At 43.3% G+C, this 16,974-nt stretch overlaps 1 protein-coding gene across 3 annotated transcripts in view; it reads left to right on the forward strand.

The window, feature by feature from the left end:
- The window catches only part of LOC145356459 (inward rectifier potassium channel 16-like), a 121,808-nt gene that overhangs the window by 70,019 nt on the left and 34,815 nt on the right, over window positions 1-16,974 (forward strand). The window lies entirely within an intron of this gene.

The following is a 16,974-nucleotide window of genomic DNA, read 5'->3' on the forward strand; positions in this document are numbered from 1 at the left end:
GCAGACGCAGCACGGTTTCATTAAAGGGAAGTCGTGTCTGACAAATTTACTGGAGTTCTATGAGGATGTGTCTAGGGCGGTGGATAGAGGAGAGCTGGTGGATGTGGTCTTTCTAGATTTTCAGAAGGCGTTTGACAAAGTACCTCACAAAAGGTTATTGCAGAAGGTCGAGGGACATGGAGTTAGGGGTAGGGTGTTAGCATGGATAGAGGATTGGTTGTCAAATAGGAGGCAGAGAGTGGGGGTCAACGGGTGCTATTCGGATTGGCAGATGGTGACTAGTGGAGTGCCCCAGGGGTCGGTGCTGGGGCCTCAGCTTTTTACCATTTATATAGATGATCTGGAGGAGGGAACCGAGTGTAGGGTGTCGAAATTTGCTGATGACACCAAGATTGGAGGAACGGCAAATTGTGCGGAGGGTGTGGAGAGTCTGCAGAAGGATCTAGATAGGCTGGGCGAATGGGCCAGGAAATGGCAAATGGAATTTAATGTTGGCAAGTGTGAGGTGGTCCACTTTGGTAGGAAGAATGGTAGGAAGGACTATTACTTACGTGGAGAAAAACTGCAGCAGGCGACGGTGCAGAGGGACCTCGGGGTCCTTGTGCATGAGTCGCAAAAACCCAGCTTGCAGGTGTAGCAGGTGGTCAGGAAGGCGAATGGGATGCTGGCCTTCATAGCGAGGGGGATTGAATATAAAAGTAGGGAGGTCTTGCTGCAGCTGTATAGGGCATTGGTGAGGCCGCAGCTGGAGTACTGTGTGCAGTTTTGGGCGCCGCACCTGCGCAAAGATATTTTGGCCTTGGAGGGAGTGCAGAGGAGGTTTACTAGGCTGATACTGGAGTTGAGGGGGTTGAGCTATGAGGAGAGGCTGAATAAACTGGGCTTGCACTTGTTAGAGTTTAGAAGAATGAGGGGAGATCTCATTGAGACGTATAAGATGATGAATGGGATGGATAGGATAGAGGTGGAGAGACTCTTCCCGCTCAAAAAAGACAGTAGGACTAGGGGGCACAGCCTCAAGATAAAAGGGGGGCGGTTTAGAACGGAGTTGAGGAGGAACTTCTTCACTCAAAGGGTGGTGAATCTCTGGAATTCTCTGCCCGTTGAAGTGGTGGAGGCTGCCTCGCTAAATATTTTTAAGACGCGGGTTGATGGGTTTTTGATGAGAGAGGGGATTAAGGGTTATGGGGAGAGGGCGGGAAAGTGGAACTGAGCAGCGACAGATCAGCCATGATCTTATTGAATGGCTGGGCAGGCTCGAAGGGCTAGATGGCCTACTCCTGCTCCTATTTCTTATGTTCTTATGTTCTAACCATTGTGCCACCATGCTGCCCATAAACAAAATACAAAATAAAAGCTCACATTTCTTTTATAGGTGTAAGATTTCAGAACTCAACATCCTACACACTGATCTGTGCCTGGGGTTAATAAATGGGTTAGATCTGCTTGCCTGGAGTCCCCTTGATCACCTCAAACAGGCATCAGGCCCAGTACAGAGACAGACCTGTGTCTACTGTCTGCTTGAAAATTCATCTGCCTGCATCAGAGTAGGAACTGTGCCCTAAGACATAGCCCTAAATGTGATAGCTAGGGATCTCAATTAAATTCCTGATACTTACCTTGACACGAAGCCGGGAAGAGCAGAAATCCTGCTCTAAGCTCACAGCACTACCCTGAATCACATTTCTGTTTGTGGGAAGCTAGCTGTGAACAAATTGCCTGCCATATGTCCTACATTACACTCGCGACTACACTTCAAAAGTACTTCATTGGTTGCCAAGTATTTTGGGATGTTCTGAGTTTGTGTAAGGTCCTATATAAATGCAAGGCTTTCTTTCATTGTATTCACTTTATTCTGAGAATCAAACACATGGGGTGTTACGAGCACTTGAGCAAACTTAAATTTGAAAAGCCACATGGTTGCTAATGAATGCGGGATCTTCTTTTCCTTTGTATTGGTTCCCTCTAGCAGACACTGAAGCCTTCCAGGTTCAGGTTGGTGGACACTCTTTCTCTTCCTGAGATGCCTGATCAGTGTAGTGTCTGCACAATTCTTTCCATCACCCAGATACATCAGGAGGACATAGATTCCTGGACGGAACCCATGATGCCACCTTTCCTGTGGATTCAGGGGAAAGGTTTATTACCACCCCAGAAACTTTCAGAAATAAGTGAGGTGAAGGCCAAGTCAACAGCACTCAGCCAAACAAAAAATTTCATTGAATGTAAGAGACAGGAACTTCCTGCTCTCAATCCCACTTCAGGCAGAAATTGCCACAATCTTAACAATGGGCAGCTGAAAGGATTCCCAAGACATTTTGCACCTCAGCTCACTAAGATTATACTGCTTTTCTTCTCTGGGGAATATGTCTGGGGGATGGGGTCAAATGGCAATTCCAAGAACAAGGCAATTACATACCATGCTGTGTTGAGTGGAAAAGAATGAGTAGCATGGATTTCTGAGAAAAAGCAATTGCATTGCATCCAGCACATTTGTCAAGTCTAAAATGGGCATGGCAAAAACATAAACAACAATGTGATGTCCCGCTGTGCACGTAAGTACATATCAGCCAACATGGAATCATAGAACCCCTACAGTGCAGAGAGAGGCCATTTAGCCTATCGAGTCTGCACCTAGATCTTAACAGGCCAACTCCGTGCTCTGTCCCCGTAGCTCCAAGCATTTTGCCCTGCTAATCCCCTAATCTATACGCTAAGAGGTAATTTAGCATGGCCAATCCACCTAATCTGCATATCTTTGGACTGTGGGAGGAAACCAGAGCATTCGGAGGAAACCCATGCAGACACGGGGAGGATGTGCAAACTCCACACAGACAGTCACCCAAGACCGGAATTGAACCTGCTGTGAGGCAACAGTGCTAACCACTGTACTACTGTGCCGTCTCTTTTTAAGTATTCCAACAAAACGGTTATGACTTAGCTGGTGGAACCTCAGCTGAACTTCAGCAGACAGTCAACATCCTTGAGGGGCTGAAGCTATTGATGACTTGGCTGTAGACTGCTGGGAAACAGATCAGGGAGTCTGGCTGTTAGGCACCCATAGAGGTACAATATGGGAGGCTGAAGAGGATATTACCATCCTAAGAGAGGGTGGAGTCAATACTTTGTGGTAAACCACTGACGATTGCATTGCTTGATGAGCACTGCTAACCAATCTGCACCAAAGTAGTAAATAAAATCATAGCAGGACATTCATTGAGTAAATATTTAGAGATTTATTTTAAACCAAGTTAAAATAAACCGTACTGGTCAAAAATGTAGCCTCTGGCCTTGACACTTAAAAAAAAGTTGGTAAGTTGGGAACAAACTCTTCCCATTACACTGCAGATGTAGTCTGTCCATTTGCCCTTGCATTGTTCAAAAGGGGCTGTAAACCCAATTAAGTGAGAACTCCTCACTTTTGCATGTGTGACAATTTGTGCCAGAAGTGGGAATCAAAGGGATGGGATAATATAAAGAATCATAGAATTACAAAATAGTTAGAGCACAGAAGTGGGAATTGGGCCCACCGTATCCATGGCCACTTTCTGTACATGCCACACAGCTGTCTCCCACCCCTCACTCTTTAGCCAAAGCTCTGCAATGTCTTTTCTCTTCAGATAATTATCCAAATCCTTTTCCTGGCCTGTATGTTTTGATGCTGTATTGCATCCGTTGTGCTTCTGATATGCATTGTGACTGGATATTTTTCTAATCCACAATAATACTGGTGTTGCAATATAATTGTGGATTCAAGTGCTGCCCTCCACTAGAGATTGGAAGCAATCTCACTCTCTCAACAAAACTAGGACTAAATCTTAGTAGTACCAAGAGACCAAATGATACTTCTATAACTGGCTTTTGAACCTTGCTCTTATCAAACATAACAACTACTAACTTTTACATAATGCTTTTATTGAAGTATCAAGGTATCATAGAATCCCTACAATGCAGAAGGAGGCCATTCAGCTCATTGAGTCTGCACCAACCACTATCTCACCCAGGTCCTATTCCCACAATCCCACATATTTACCCTGCTAATCCTCTGACACACGGGTCAATTTAGCATGGCCATTCAACCTAACCCACATATCTTTGGACTGTGGGAGGAAACAGGAACACTCGGAGAAAACCCACACAGACCTGGAGAGAATGTGCAAACTCCACACAGACAGTGGCCCAAGGCTGGAATTGAACTCGGGTCCCTGGCACTGTGAGGTAGTAGTGCTCACTCACCACTGTGGCACCATGCCATCCACTCCACAAGGCCATTATGAATCAAAATTTGAGATCAAACCGCACAATGAGATATTAAAGACAGATAACCAAACACTTTGTCAAAGAGATAGGTTCTGTGGAAGGTAAAAGGAGGAAAGGGAAGAGTTGTATGTAGGAAATTTCAGAGTTTAGGTTCAGAACATAGCATCTACTGATGGAGTGAAGAAAATCAGGAACACTAAAGAGGCCAGAACTGAAGGAGCATTGAAAGATCATAGTATTGGAGAAGGTCACAGAAATAAGGAGGGACAAGGCCTCGGGGAGATTTGAAAATAAACCTGCAAATCTTAAAACTGAGGCATTTCTGGACTGGGAACCCATGGAGGGAAGCAAGCACAAATATGATGGCCGAACAGGATTTGACGTGGGTTAAGATAAGGAGCAGCAAAGTTTTGGATGAACTCAAGTTTACAGACGGTACAAGCACAAAGGCTTGATAGAAGGAGAGCATCAAATAACCTCTTATGAGGTTGCATTCCGCGAGGGGGGAGCAATACTTGAATCCACAGTTATATTGCAGCACCAGTGTTACTCTGAAATAGAAAAATATATGGTCACAATTCAGATCAGAAGCACAAATGATGCAATACAGCATCAAAAAGTACAAGTCAAGAAAGTAAGTTGACTGCTCTGTCAAGTTTACCATTTTAAACAGTAACCATGTTATATCTACTCACAATGAAATGCATAGGAATTTAACTTGATGATAAGACAGAATGCAAGGCCTAGAAAAGGAATTACTTACTAAGTTGCTCACAAGGTTTAATTAATTTTACTCTTATCGAGTACTCACATAACAAATTTGTATACACATCAAAGTAGAGCTTCATAATTTTCAAGGATATCTTATTCAAGTATTTTCCAAAACAAAATTAGATTACCTGAAATTATACACCACAAAGTGGGAGCCAAATACTGACATTTAAATGTCTGAATTTAGGCTTAACACACTCCCTCTTCACTTAGATGTCTGTCACCAATAATAAAGTTCTCTAATTACAATTTATGTACCCAAAATGCACATTCTTTTGTTCTTCATATTTGAACTCAACCTCACAAAGTCCCCCTGTTAAGTTAACAAAATCGCCTTCAGCTAGAGGCCACAGGACTTCCAATAATTTAACTCCTTTTTGTGCAATGCTCCCATTTTCCTATTGTACATTTTTTCTTTCATTTTAGAATTAATATAAAATGTTCACTGATCCCAAGGAATTAGTTTCCAGAAAGAGAGTCACACTTTTCTGGATTGGACCCACTCAGCTGCCATTGCACTGAAGAGGAATTGGTAATGAAATAATACATTTGCACAATAAAACATTTGGAAAAGGAGGATTCAATCACAGTGTTGAGAAATTAGCCTTTAAGTGCCAAATTGGCCCAGGAATGATCACAGTTTTGGAAGACAGAGTCTTGAAAATTGCAACAAGTTCGTCCTTAGGTATTGACATAGTTGCATCGAGTTGCCAGCTTCCTGTCAGACCTCCACAGGCAACTGACTGAATAGTTCAGATTTAAGCTGCAGCCCTCAGGTGAAGGCTGGGCTGGTGAAGGGCACTGTTGGAGGGAGATCAATTGTGGTCAGTCTCAGCTGACAGGAGGAATGGGGAGGAGGACTCCTCATTCTGGTTCAAATAGACATAAAAGTTCATTTAACCTATGCTTTGGTGGGAGAGTTGGTGGGGTGGGGGTGAGTGCAGCAGCTAGTCAGGGTGCACCTCTGTCTGGACAGCTTGAGGGGAACAAAGCAACATAGTTTGCCAGAGAGCTCCTAAAGCAGAGGTGAGCCTGTTTTAATCAGTTACAGACTGAACTCATGGTGATCCTTTTATGCACCTGACAGGACTGAGGCATTTACACCTTATTAGTTCTTGGGTATGCTGCATATCTGACTCCAGTAGAATCATAAAATCCCTACAGTGCAGAAGGAAGCCATTTGGCCCATTGAGTCTGTACCGACAACAATCTCACCCAGGCCCTATCCCCATAACCCCACAAATTTACCCTGCTAATCCCCTGACACAAGGGTCACTTTAGCATGGCCAATCCACCGAACCTGCACCATCTCTGAACTGTGGGAGGAAACTGGAGCACCTGGAGGAAACCCACACTGACACGGAGAGAATGTGTAAACTCCATGCAGGCAATTACCCCAGGCCAGAATTGAACTCGGGTTAAAGGTGCTGTGAGGCAGCAGAGCTAACCACTGCGCCATCATGTCGCCCAACAGGGAACCTAAACAATGACAATATAATAGTCGGCAGACATGCCTGATCTCTGAGAGTCTACACTGAGACATTAAGTTCTGTAATATCTTGCTGATATTATTAAGTTAGGAGGTGTCTGGTTTTAGTGCTAAAACATGAAATGTAGAACATGGCTCCTTCCAATGTTAGTCCATATTCAACTCAAGGCTGCTGGTTCTGCAGGGATAGAGTATACCTTATCCCTTTCAGTTCAGTCGAAGATATGCACCAAGATCCATGGCAATTTCCAAAGGCAAGACGTGCTTAAGATCCCAGGGTTAGGGTGCTCTATCCCCTGTGGTAGTCAGTGTTTTAAGTTTAGATTCAGAATGCCCCAAATCTGAATTGTTGCTGATGGTTGTTAGTTTATATTTTATATTATGTGCCATATAAGACAGTGCACTGTGCAAAAAGTATCTCTTCAGATCATCCGGTGACATCAATGTGAATTTGGCTCCAGAGGTAAGCCCTGACAGTTGAGCAGTGAGAAGAGTACACGTGTCAGCCATGGTTAGGTCAATAACCCAATATATCTTACTGTCCCAATGAAATGATGAGAGCAACTTCTGATGATGACCACATACATTGAGGGTGCTGGCAGGGTTGCAATGAAGGAGTGGGGAGTGTTGTATATACAGCTGAGCACCATGTTGCACTGTGGATTTCATTTGTGAAATCTTGAAACTTGCATGTTTAAACATGAAAAGCCTATTGTTAACTTTTAACTATTTACAGGTCCTAGTTAATGCCATGCCACTTCTTCATGCAGTCTGCATCGAGAGTGTTCCCTCTGAGTATAATACCATGTGACTTTTCACATCATACTCTGGGGCAGTGCTATTCTCCAGACCCACATTAACCCTTGCTCTGCCAAACATCTTCACACTACAATGGCATGTGGGCATATAACATAATAGTGGGAGTTAATATGTAAAAATTGACATGAGCTTTTTAGAAATATTTCATGTTAAAGCTGCTTAAGCTTTTGAATTATATTTTGAAACTACTTATAGCGATGTTTGTTTCACATTTTGTGTTGTAGATTTTGAAGTTTTCTATTATAGTCATGAACATAAGATGAGCTCAGTTAGCTTGTTCCTCAGGTAAAGGAATTTTCAAGAGCTTGAAGTCATTGAAATAACATCTTGCCGTGAAGTTTTTCAAAAATTAATTGTTTGGAGGCATTTTTTTGTTGTATTGAGTCCATTTGTGAGGGTAAGGACAACAATTAAATGAGAAAGCCAAGGACTAAAGTTGAGAACTTGGGTGCCAGTTAGTGCTAAAGGGTTAAGAAAGTATATACCCTTCTGAGCCAGGAACACAGAAGTGGAATTTTAATTCCTAGTTACCAGAATCGGGTTGAAATTATCCAATGGAATATGATTCAGAGCCTCATAACCATCAGTTATAAGACACTTTCCGCAAATCAAACTTAGCTGAATTCAATCCTAACCCCAGTGGCATCAGCCAGTTTCCCGTTTAATGGATCTATTTTAATCTCTTGCAATTGTAGTTTAGGGGTCACTGCTTTGCTGCTATGGTCTTGGATCTGTGACCTGGAGATCAGATTATGTTGCCATGCTATAAAGATCCTTAGCTCAACATTATGCAACTCTATTCCAACCTACACCAATTGGAAAGGTCAATTAGGTATTTTGTTTTTATTTGTGTTATTGTCAAGTACGTAAGTAAAGTTTCTCTGAGTGGCGCACGCACACACACACACACACACACACACACACACACGTACTATTTCCTCCAGCCGATCTAAATTGCAAATGTTTTGAGCAGATCAGTCTACAACAGCCTGAAACTTGACTGCTTCAGGTGGCAATATCTTTTAGGTGTTAGCCATTGCTTATAGAAACATAGAAGATAGGAGCAGGAGGAGGCCATTCAGTCCCTCGGGCCTGCTCCACCATTCATCACGATCATGGCTGATTGCCCAACTTATTAGCCTAATTCTGTTTTTTCCTTATAACCTTTGATCCTATTCATCCCAAGTGCTATAACTAGCTGCCTCTTGAATACATTCAATATTTTAGCATCAACTACTTCTTGAGGTAGTGAATTCCACCGGCTCACCACTCTTTGGGTGAAGAAATGTCTCCTCACCTCTGTCCTAAATGGTCTACCCCGAATCCTCAAACAGTGGCCCCTGGTTCTGGACTCCCCCACCATGGGGAATATCCTCCCTGCATAAACCTTGTCCAGTCCTGTCAGAATTTTATCAGTCTCTAATGAGATCACCATTCATTCATCTGAACTCCAGTGAAAACAATCCTTAGCTTAGTTAATCTCTCCTTGTATATCAGTCCCACCATTCCCGGAATCAGCCTGAGAAACTTTCTCTGCATTCCCTTGAGAGCAAGAACACCCTTCCTCAGAAAAAGAAACCAAAACTACACCCAATACACTTGGTGTGGCCTCACCAAGGCCCTGCATAATTGCAATAACATCCTTGCTCCTGTACTCAAAACCTCTCGCAATGAAGGCCAACATGCCATTTGCTTTTTTTATCGCCTGCTGCTCAGTGATAGCATTTTCACCTCAGAAAATTGAACATAAGATCTTGCCTGGCACCTTAGTACAATACTGAGGGAGTGTTGCTCTATCAGAGATGCTTTTCAATGAGATGTTGAACCATTTCAGAGGGCAGTTAAGAGTCAACCACATTGCTATGGGCCAAATCAGATAAGGATGGTGAATTTCATTAGTGAACCGGATGGGTTTTTCTGACAATCAGCAATGGTTTCATGGAATTCAGAGGATTCTAAATACCAGATTTTTTTTTTAAATTCAAATTCCACCAACTGCTGTAGCAGGGTTCAAACCAGGGTCCCCAGAATATTAGCTGAGTTTCAGGATTAATTGTCTGGTTATAATACCACTAGGCCATTGCCTCCCCTCTAATAGTTTATGATATTATTCCAAAGAAGAGGGGCAGAGTTCTCTTGGCCTTCTGGCCAATGTTTATCCCTCAAACAACATCACTACTCTTTTGTGAGAGCTTGCTTTGTTTGCTGCATTGCCTATATTAAATAGTAACTTCATCAGCTGTATAGGGCTTGAAGATCTGAGATTCTGACGGGCACTATATAAATGCAAACTCTGTCTTTGGTTACATTTTCAACTTGTTTGCAAAAGAAATGCCTCTTTTCTCTGTTTCTTACAACTCAGCGACAAAATGGATGAAAATGTGTTTCGAAATGTGCGACTATAACAGGAGGCCAATCATAATGTACCTGCAAAAGTCTCTCCAACACCTATCCACGCACTAAACAAGATGCTTGGTTGGTAATTCAATTGTGGAGTAGGGAAAGTGGTTTTGAAATGGCCAGCTGAAGATTTCACAAAGTTCTGAAGATTTCACAAAGTTCTGCTCTCCCTCAAGACTTGAGAACAGCATAATCAGAAAATGGAGAAGTGCCAATTACATTACAGGAGTGGGGTAGCAGTTGAAAGGGTCCCAATTATCATGCAAACAAATCACATGGAAATTTGTCACAGAAAATATGAACTCACCACAGTGGGAGCTGGTGGGACCTGCAGAAGAAGATGCATAGTTTTAAAAGGGAAGTACAGAATATTCCTGAAAAGTAACATCACAAGGGGTGGGATTTACTACCAAATCCATCATGTGTTTCTTGGCAGGAGGAAGCGGGCCTGTGGTGGGATCTTCTATCCCACCATTGTCAATGTTGTTTCCCGTTGAATGTAACCCTTGCTGCTGTGAAACCTGTGCCAGGGGTACGGCATTGGTGGAACTGGAAGGTATTTGTGGAGTTGTTGTGAAAAGTATGCTCTTCAGAAAGAAATACTGGTAAGGCATAATGAAGACAGTTGTACAAATGACAATTTGATTGTTATACCCAACACAAGGACAAAATAAATAGGAGCAGAACTAGACCAGGTGGCCCATCGAGTCTGTTCTGCCATTCAGTAAGATCATGATTGATCTTGGGCTTCAACTTTATTTTCATGCCTGCTCTCCCTATCTCTTAAGTCTTAAAAGTATTCGGATGATTGACAACACTGAGTGAAGTAACTTCTCCTCATCTCAGTCCCGTATCCATAGAATCCCATAGAATCGCCACAGTTCAGAAGGAGACCATTGAGCCTTTCGAGTCTGCACTGACCCTCCGACAGAGCATCATACCCAGGCCCACTCCTTCACCCTATCCCCATAACACCGTGCATTTTATCATGTCCAAGCTACCTAACCTGCACACCTTGGGACACTAAGGGGCAATTCAGCATGGCCAAACCACCTAATTTGCACATCTTGGGACACTAAGGGGCAATTCAACATGGCCAAACCACCTAATGTGCACATCTTGGGACAGTGGGAGGAAACAAGAGTATCCAGAAATCCATACAGACATGGGGAGGGCATGCAAACTCAAGGTCAGAATTGAACCAGGGTCCCTGGCGCTGTGAGGCACAGTGCTAACCACTGTGCCAGTGTTCTGCCCTAAAGATTATGACTATGCTGAGATTGTACAGCCAGCAAAGCAGCCAGCATAATTAAGGACCCCATGCACCCTGGAGATTCTCTCTTCCACCTTCTTCCTTCGGGAAAAAGATGCAAAAGTCTGAGGTCACGTACCAACTCACTCAAGAACAGCTTCTTCCCTGCTGCTGTCAGACTTTTGAATGGACCTACCTTGCTTAATTTGATCTTTCTCTACACCCTAGCTATGACTGTAACACTACATTCTGCACTCTCTCGTTTCCTTCTCTATGAACAATATATTTTTTTCTGTATAGTGCGCAAGAAACAATCCTTTTCACTGTATGTTGATACATGTGACAATAATAAATCAAATCAAATGTTCCATCAAAATACAGTGAAAACCTCACATTTCTGCATTGCCTTTTACAACCTCAAGATGTCTCAAAGCACCTTCCAGCCAATGAATTAGTTCTGAATTGTATTCAGCGAGAGGGATAGCTAACAACACAAAGAGTCATCAGAAACTGGACTTGAACCAAGTGCAGTACAACTCCAAATACTTCATGCTAATTGCATAGCGGCCTGGTTGAAGAGTGAGTGGCAGGAAGAAACACATAACAATAGCGATCAGAGGGTCTCACTGTGAGCATTGATGAAGTTCAAAAGGATGTATTCTGGTGAACATCCATCCGGAACCAGTCTGTCTTCAACATGAGTTTAGTCACTTAGTATATAATGTAACTGAAGACTGTTTTTCCCTTCCACATTATTTCTCCACACAGGTGTAAGTTATTTCTTATAGATATGTGTCCTAACCTTTCCTCAAAGAGCATGCAGTAGTGGTTAGCACTGCTGCCTCACAGCACCAGGGACCAGGGTCAATTCCCGGCTTGGGTCACTGTCTGTGTGGAGTCTGCATGTTCTCCTTTTATCTGCATGGGTTTCCTCCAGGTGCTCTGATTTCCCCCCACAGTCCACAAGACATGCTGGTTAGGTGCATTGGCCATGCTAAATTCTACCTTGGTATACCTGAACAGGTGCCGGAATGTGGCGACTAGGGGATTTTCACAGTAACTTCATTGTCAATGTAAGCCAACTTGTGACACGAATAAATAAACTTTAACACAAGAGAATGGCCCTTTGTTTTTACTGCACCTTTTGTGAGATAGACTCTAAGAGCAGATGAGGCCATTTTTAATTTACTTGGATAATGTAGTCACATATGAAGTTGATTCTATTACTCATCAGTGTCCAATGTTCTGTGCTCACACAGATTTGCGAATCCTATAATACTGTGACATCAGGTGGAAGCAGACAAACTGTTTTTGATGGCTGAGACTGTTTGTGATGCCATCTCAATAACAGCCCAAATAACAGTAGATCTAGATTTGGAAAGAAAAGTGCTCACAACAGGGAAGATCTGTAACTATTATGCAGGTCAATCACTGAGTAGTGTAGGCATAGTTAACATGTCATCTTGGAATCTCACCATTTGGCTATTCATAGAATCCTACAGTGCAGAAAGAGGCCATTTGGCCCATCGAGTCTGCACTGACCATAATCCCACCCAGCCCTATCCCCACAACCCCATGTATTTACCCTAGCTAGTCCCCCTGAAACTAAAGGGCAATTTAACATGGCCAATCCACCTAACCCACACATCTTTGGATTATGGGAGGAAACTGGAGCACCCAGAGGGAAACCCACACAGACACAGGGAGAATGTGCAACAGTTTGAATCTAGGTGTGAGATAGCAGTGCTAACTACTGTGCTGCCCATTCATCTATCAATTGTTGACGTGGCTTCTATTAAAGGAGCATAGAGCAGCAAAATATAGACGTTCATGGCACAAGAGGAAACAGCTCCTAAAAAACACACCAAATCGCACGTCCCGCCTGCATGGCAACATGAAATAAAAAGCACCACCATTTTTACAGCTATTTTTCCATTGCATGGGAAAGAACGCATCCGTTTGCCATAAGTAAACCTAATGGGACATTTGTTTACTGTGGCCAATTACTGAATGCCTGGAAAAGCCAAACAATCGGGCAGTTTTAACATCAAAGCTTTGGGAGCAGGTGGAGTGGGGGTGTTAAAAAAGGCAATACTGACAGTATGGCAGAAAGCTGACTCAAACCCCCCCCACCCCCAACCCACCATTTGCATTTAACTGCAACATGTTCAGCTGTGTGTGAGTGACCCCCCCTCCAACTCACTGCACCCCTGCCTCACCAATCTAAAAACGACAAGGTAGTATGGGGTGAGCTATTTTAACAAGGATTACCAATTTTAACTGCAGGTGTATGGGTTTCTCAAGTTGGGGAGAGCTCTCCGGGGAATGTGAATCAAATGGACAATGGCAAGTGCAGAGGCTGAACAAGTAACAGGTAAAACAAAATCCCGTAAGCATTGAGATTTCATACCTGCTTCCTTGCTAAAGTGAAAAGCCATTGCTTACAATATTTAGAATCTGTACACTGCAGAAGGAGGCTATTTGGCCCATTCTGTCTGCCCCAACTCACATCCAAGCCTACCTCAAAACCCCAAGTATTTACCCGCTAATCCCGCTAAACTATATATCTTGTGATGCTAAAGGGAAATTTAGCGTGGCCTATCAAGCTAACTTGCACACCTTTTGGACCATGGGAGCTAACTGGAGCACCCAGAGGAAACCCATGCAGACCTGGGGAGAATGTGCAAACTCTGCACACAGCCACCCAAGGCCGGAATTGAACTTGGATCCCTGGCTTGTTCTGAGAATGTGCTTTTGTTACCTTGGAGGTGAACTCCACTACCTCCTGCTGCAAAAGTTTGCATATCTAATCTCCACTCTCTACCTCACTCATTATCAGAGTATTTGTATTGCTCCTACCTTTCCGGGGTCCATATCCCTCTATTCCCATCCTATTCACGCATTTGTCAAGATGCCCCTTAAAAGTCACTACCATATCTGCTTCCAGTGCCTCCCCTCCCCAGGTGGGTGCCTGGCAACAAGTTCCAGGCACCCACCATCCTCTGTGTAAAAAATCTGCCTCATACATTTCCTTTAAATCTTGCCCCTCGCGCCTTAAACCTGTGCCCCTAGTAATTGACTCTTCCACCCTGGGAAAAAGCTTCTGACTACCCACTCTGTCCGTGCCTCTCATAATCGTGTAGACTTCTATCAGGAATAAGGCCATTCAGTCCATTACTGAAAGAGCAGCGCTCCGAAAGCTTGTGCTACCAAATAAACCTGTTGGACTTTAATCTGGTGTTGTGAAACTTCTTACTGAACAAAACAAGTGACTGAGCTTGTAAGCAATGCAAAAATTAAATTCAAAATACTTGAAAAAAAACTAGCCTGACAGCAAATTTATTTTAGGGTGTATTTTCTAATTCAGGAACTATTAATTGAAGTAAATGTCATTATTTTCAGCAACAGACTGATTGCAGGGAACACTGTCCTTACATTGGAGAGGCTGAACAAGTAACAGGCAAAACAAAGTCCCATAAGCACTGAGATTTCATACCTGCTTCCTTGCTAAAGTGAAAAGCTATTGTTTACAATATTTAGAATCCATACACTGCAGAAGGAGGCTATTCAGCCCATTCTGTCTGCCCCAACTCACATCCAAACTTACACCAAAACCCCACGTATTTACCCACTAATCCCGCTAAACTATATATCTTGTGATGCTAAAGGGAAATTTAGCTTGGCCAATCAACCTAACTTGCACATCGTTTGGACCATGGGAGGAAACCAGAGCACCCAGAGGAAACCCACGCAGACCTTACAGCATCTCTTACACTGCGCAGAGATGGTACGTCTCACAGGAATATATTAGTTTTTTTTAAGAGAAATAGACCACAAATTACATTGTTCTGTACTCAGTGGATGGACTGTATTAAGAAAGAGGTTTCACTCCAGATCAGGAAGTTGACACTTGCAGGAAATGTCTGGTTTTGGCAAAATGTAGAAGTCACTGTATGAAAAAGCAGCTTCTGGAACTGTCAGTCTGTCATTAACATGGTAAGTGTTGACAATGGGGAAAACCCGAAGAGAGATTAAATGAATCTGCAATCTGTCTATCTTTAGTGGAGGGGTACTGAATAAAAAGAGTTGAATTGACAGCATATTGTCCTGACAATCCAGATTGGACACAGTACTTGAACAAATTTGAATACTGCAATACTGTGATCAGGGTCACTTGTGCCTTGATGTAAAACTGCATTGCAACATTTGGAAGTGTTAAGTGCAGTATTGCAAATAGGAAATGCTTACAGTGCAGACTATATAGAACAAACTGTCAATTAAAAACAAAACAATTTTTGAAAATACATTTCTATTCTGGAAAAAAATATATAGCATTTCAGTATCCAAAACAAAAACACTGCGGATGCGAACACAGAAAACGCTGGGAATATTTCATGGCAACATCTGTGGAGAGAGAAACAGAGTTAACAAATGGAATTTAATGCCTCTCCCCCCATGCTGCCTGGTTTCGTAGAATGCATTTAATTAAGCAGGAGAGTGTCAGGTAGGGATCCCACCGCCTTCCCTCCTCCACCCTGTATCAAGCCCCTGACAGAAAGGCTTAGGGATGGTGTCAACTGATGCTCCTAAGTGAGTAATTAATACTCAGTTAAAAGCCTAATACCTGGAATGGACTGGTTGTTCTGATGAGGAAATGTCAGAGAGGCTCGGCTTGTACCCATGAGAAGAGGTCAGACGACGAAACATAAGATCCTGAGGATTCTTGCAAGATGGATGTGGAAAGAATATTTCTTCTTGTGGGAGAATCTAGAAATAAGGATAACTGCTTAAAAATAACAGGTTGCTAACTTAAGCTAGAGATGAGGAGAAACATTTTCTCTCCGAGGCTCATGGGTCTATGGAACTCTCTCCCTCAAAACTGGTGGCAGCAGAGTCCCTGAATAGTTTTAACATAGAGCTGGATAGATTCTTGATAAGCTGGGGGGGCAGGGGATGAAATGTTATCAGGGGTAGGTGGGAATGTGGGGTTGAGGTTACACTCAGATCAGCCATTATCTTACTATCTTATTGCATGGCAGAGCAGGCTCCAGAGACTGAGTGGCCGACTCCTGCTCCTAATTCATATGTAGATGTTGCTGGTATTCACCCAGTGGTGGGCAGGGTTTGCCATGCTTGGAGTCCCAGCGAACTTGGGCAGGGTCACGTGCCAGTTCTCTGAGGTTGTATGGGGGAGAGGGTGGCTGGGGAGGGGGTGGGGGTTCCTCAGTGCCTGATCAAGGGACTCAGTGTTGGAAAGCAGGCCCACTGACAGCCTCACCACTGCCCTTATTGACAAGCACCTTCACCCCCCTTCAGGACCTCCAGCCTACAATTCCCATCCCTCATCACTAACTTGGATACATGATACTTGTGAGTCTCAGTGGGGTGTAGATATAGCAGTAGCAACCACCTCTCTGGTGATACTGCCATTCGGTAGAATTGCCAGTTGGCGAATGGTTGGCAGGTGAGACTTCTGTCCCCAGCGTGCCTGATTCTGGGGTTTGACGGCTGCTGCTGTTGGCCTGTCAAGTACCTGTGTGGCGCAAAATGTGGTGGGCCTTCGCTGAAAGAGATGATGTGGGAATCTCTTTAGCTCTTCAGTCAGTGGGCGAGACCCCATTGACTCCTTTAAACTGAGCCACATTTCAAGTCATGACCTTTCATCAGGGAACTTTCCACTATCTCCTCTTGAGAAGCACCATTTTAGAAAATATATGAGTTTGACTGTTCTAGCCCTCAGTTGCTCCATCTACAGTCCGATGCATTACTCTTAGGTTCCTCACGATACTTGGCCTGAAATAGAAATCAGCAGAATATGTTCAAACTGATGATCAATGAAACAAATTAAAGATTGCATTATGAATTTGGAAATAATGATTTTCTCTCTTTTGCTGCGGAATTGAAGTGTACATTCCTTCCCTCTAAACCTTGGACTGTGTGGTTCCTTTAAACCGAAAGGTGGCGTGATTAAATCACTATTTAT

Source organism: Carcharhinus amblyrhynchos, chromosome 21, assembly GCF_965287045.1.
Source record: "Carcharhinus amblyrhynchos chromosome 21, sCarAmb.v2.hapA, whole genome shotgun sequence".
Taxonomy (NCBI): Eukaryota; Metazoa; Chordata; class Chondrichthyes; order Carcharhiniformes; family Carcharhinidae; genus Carcharhinus; species Carcharhinus amblyrhynchos.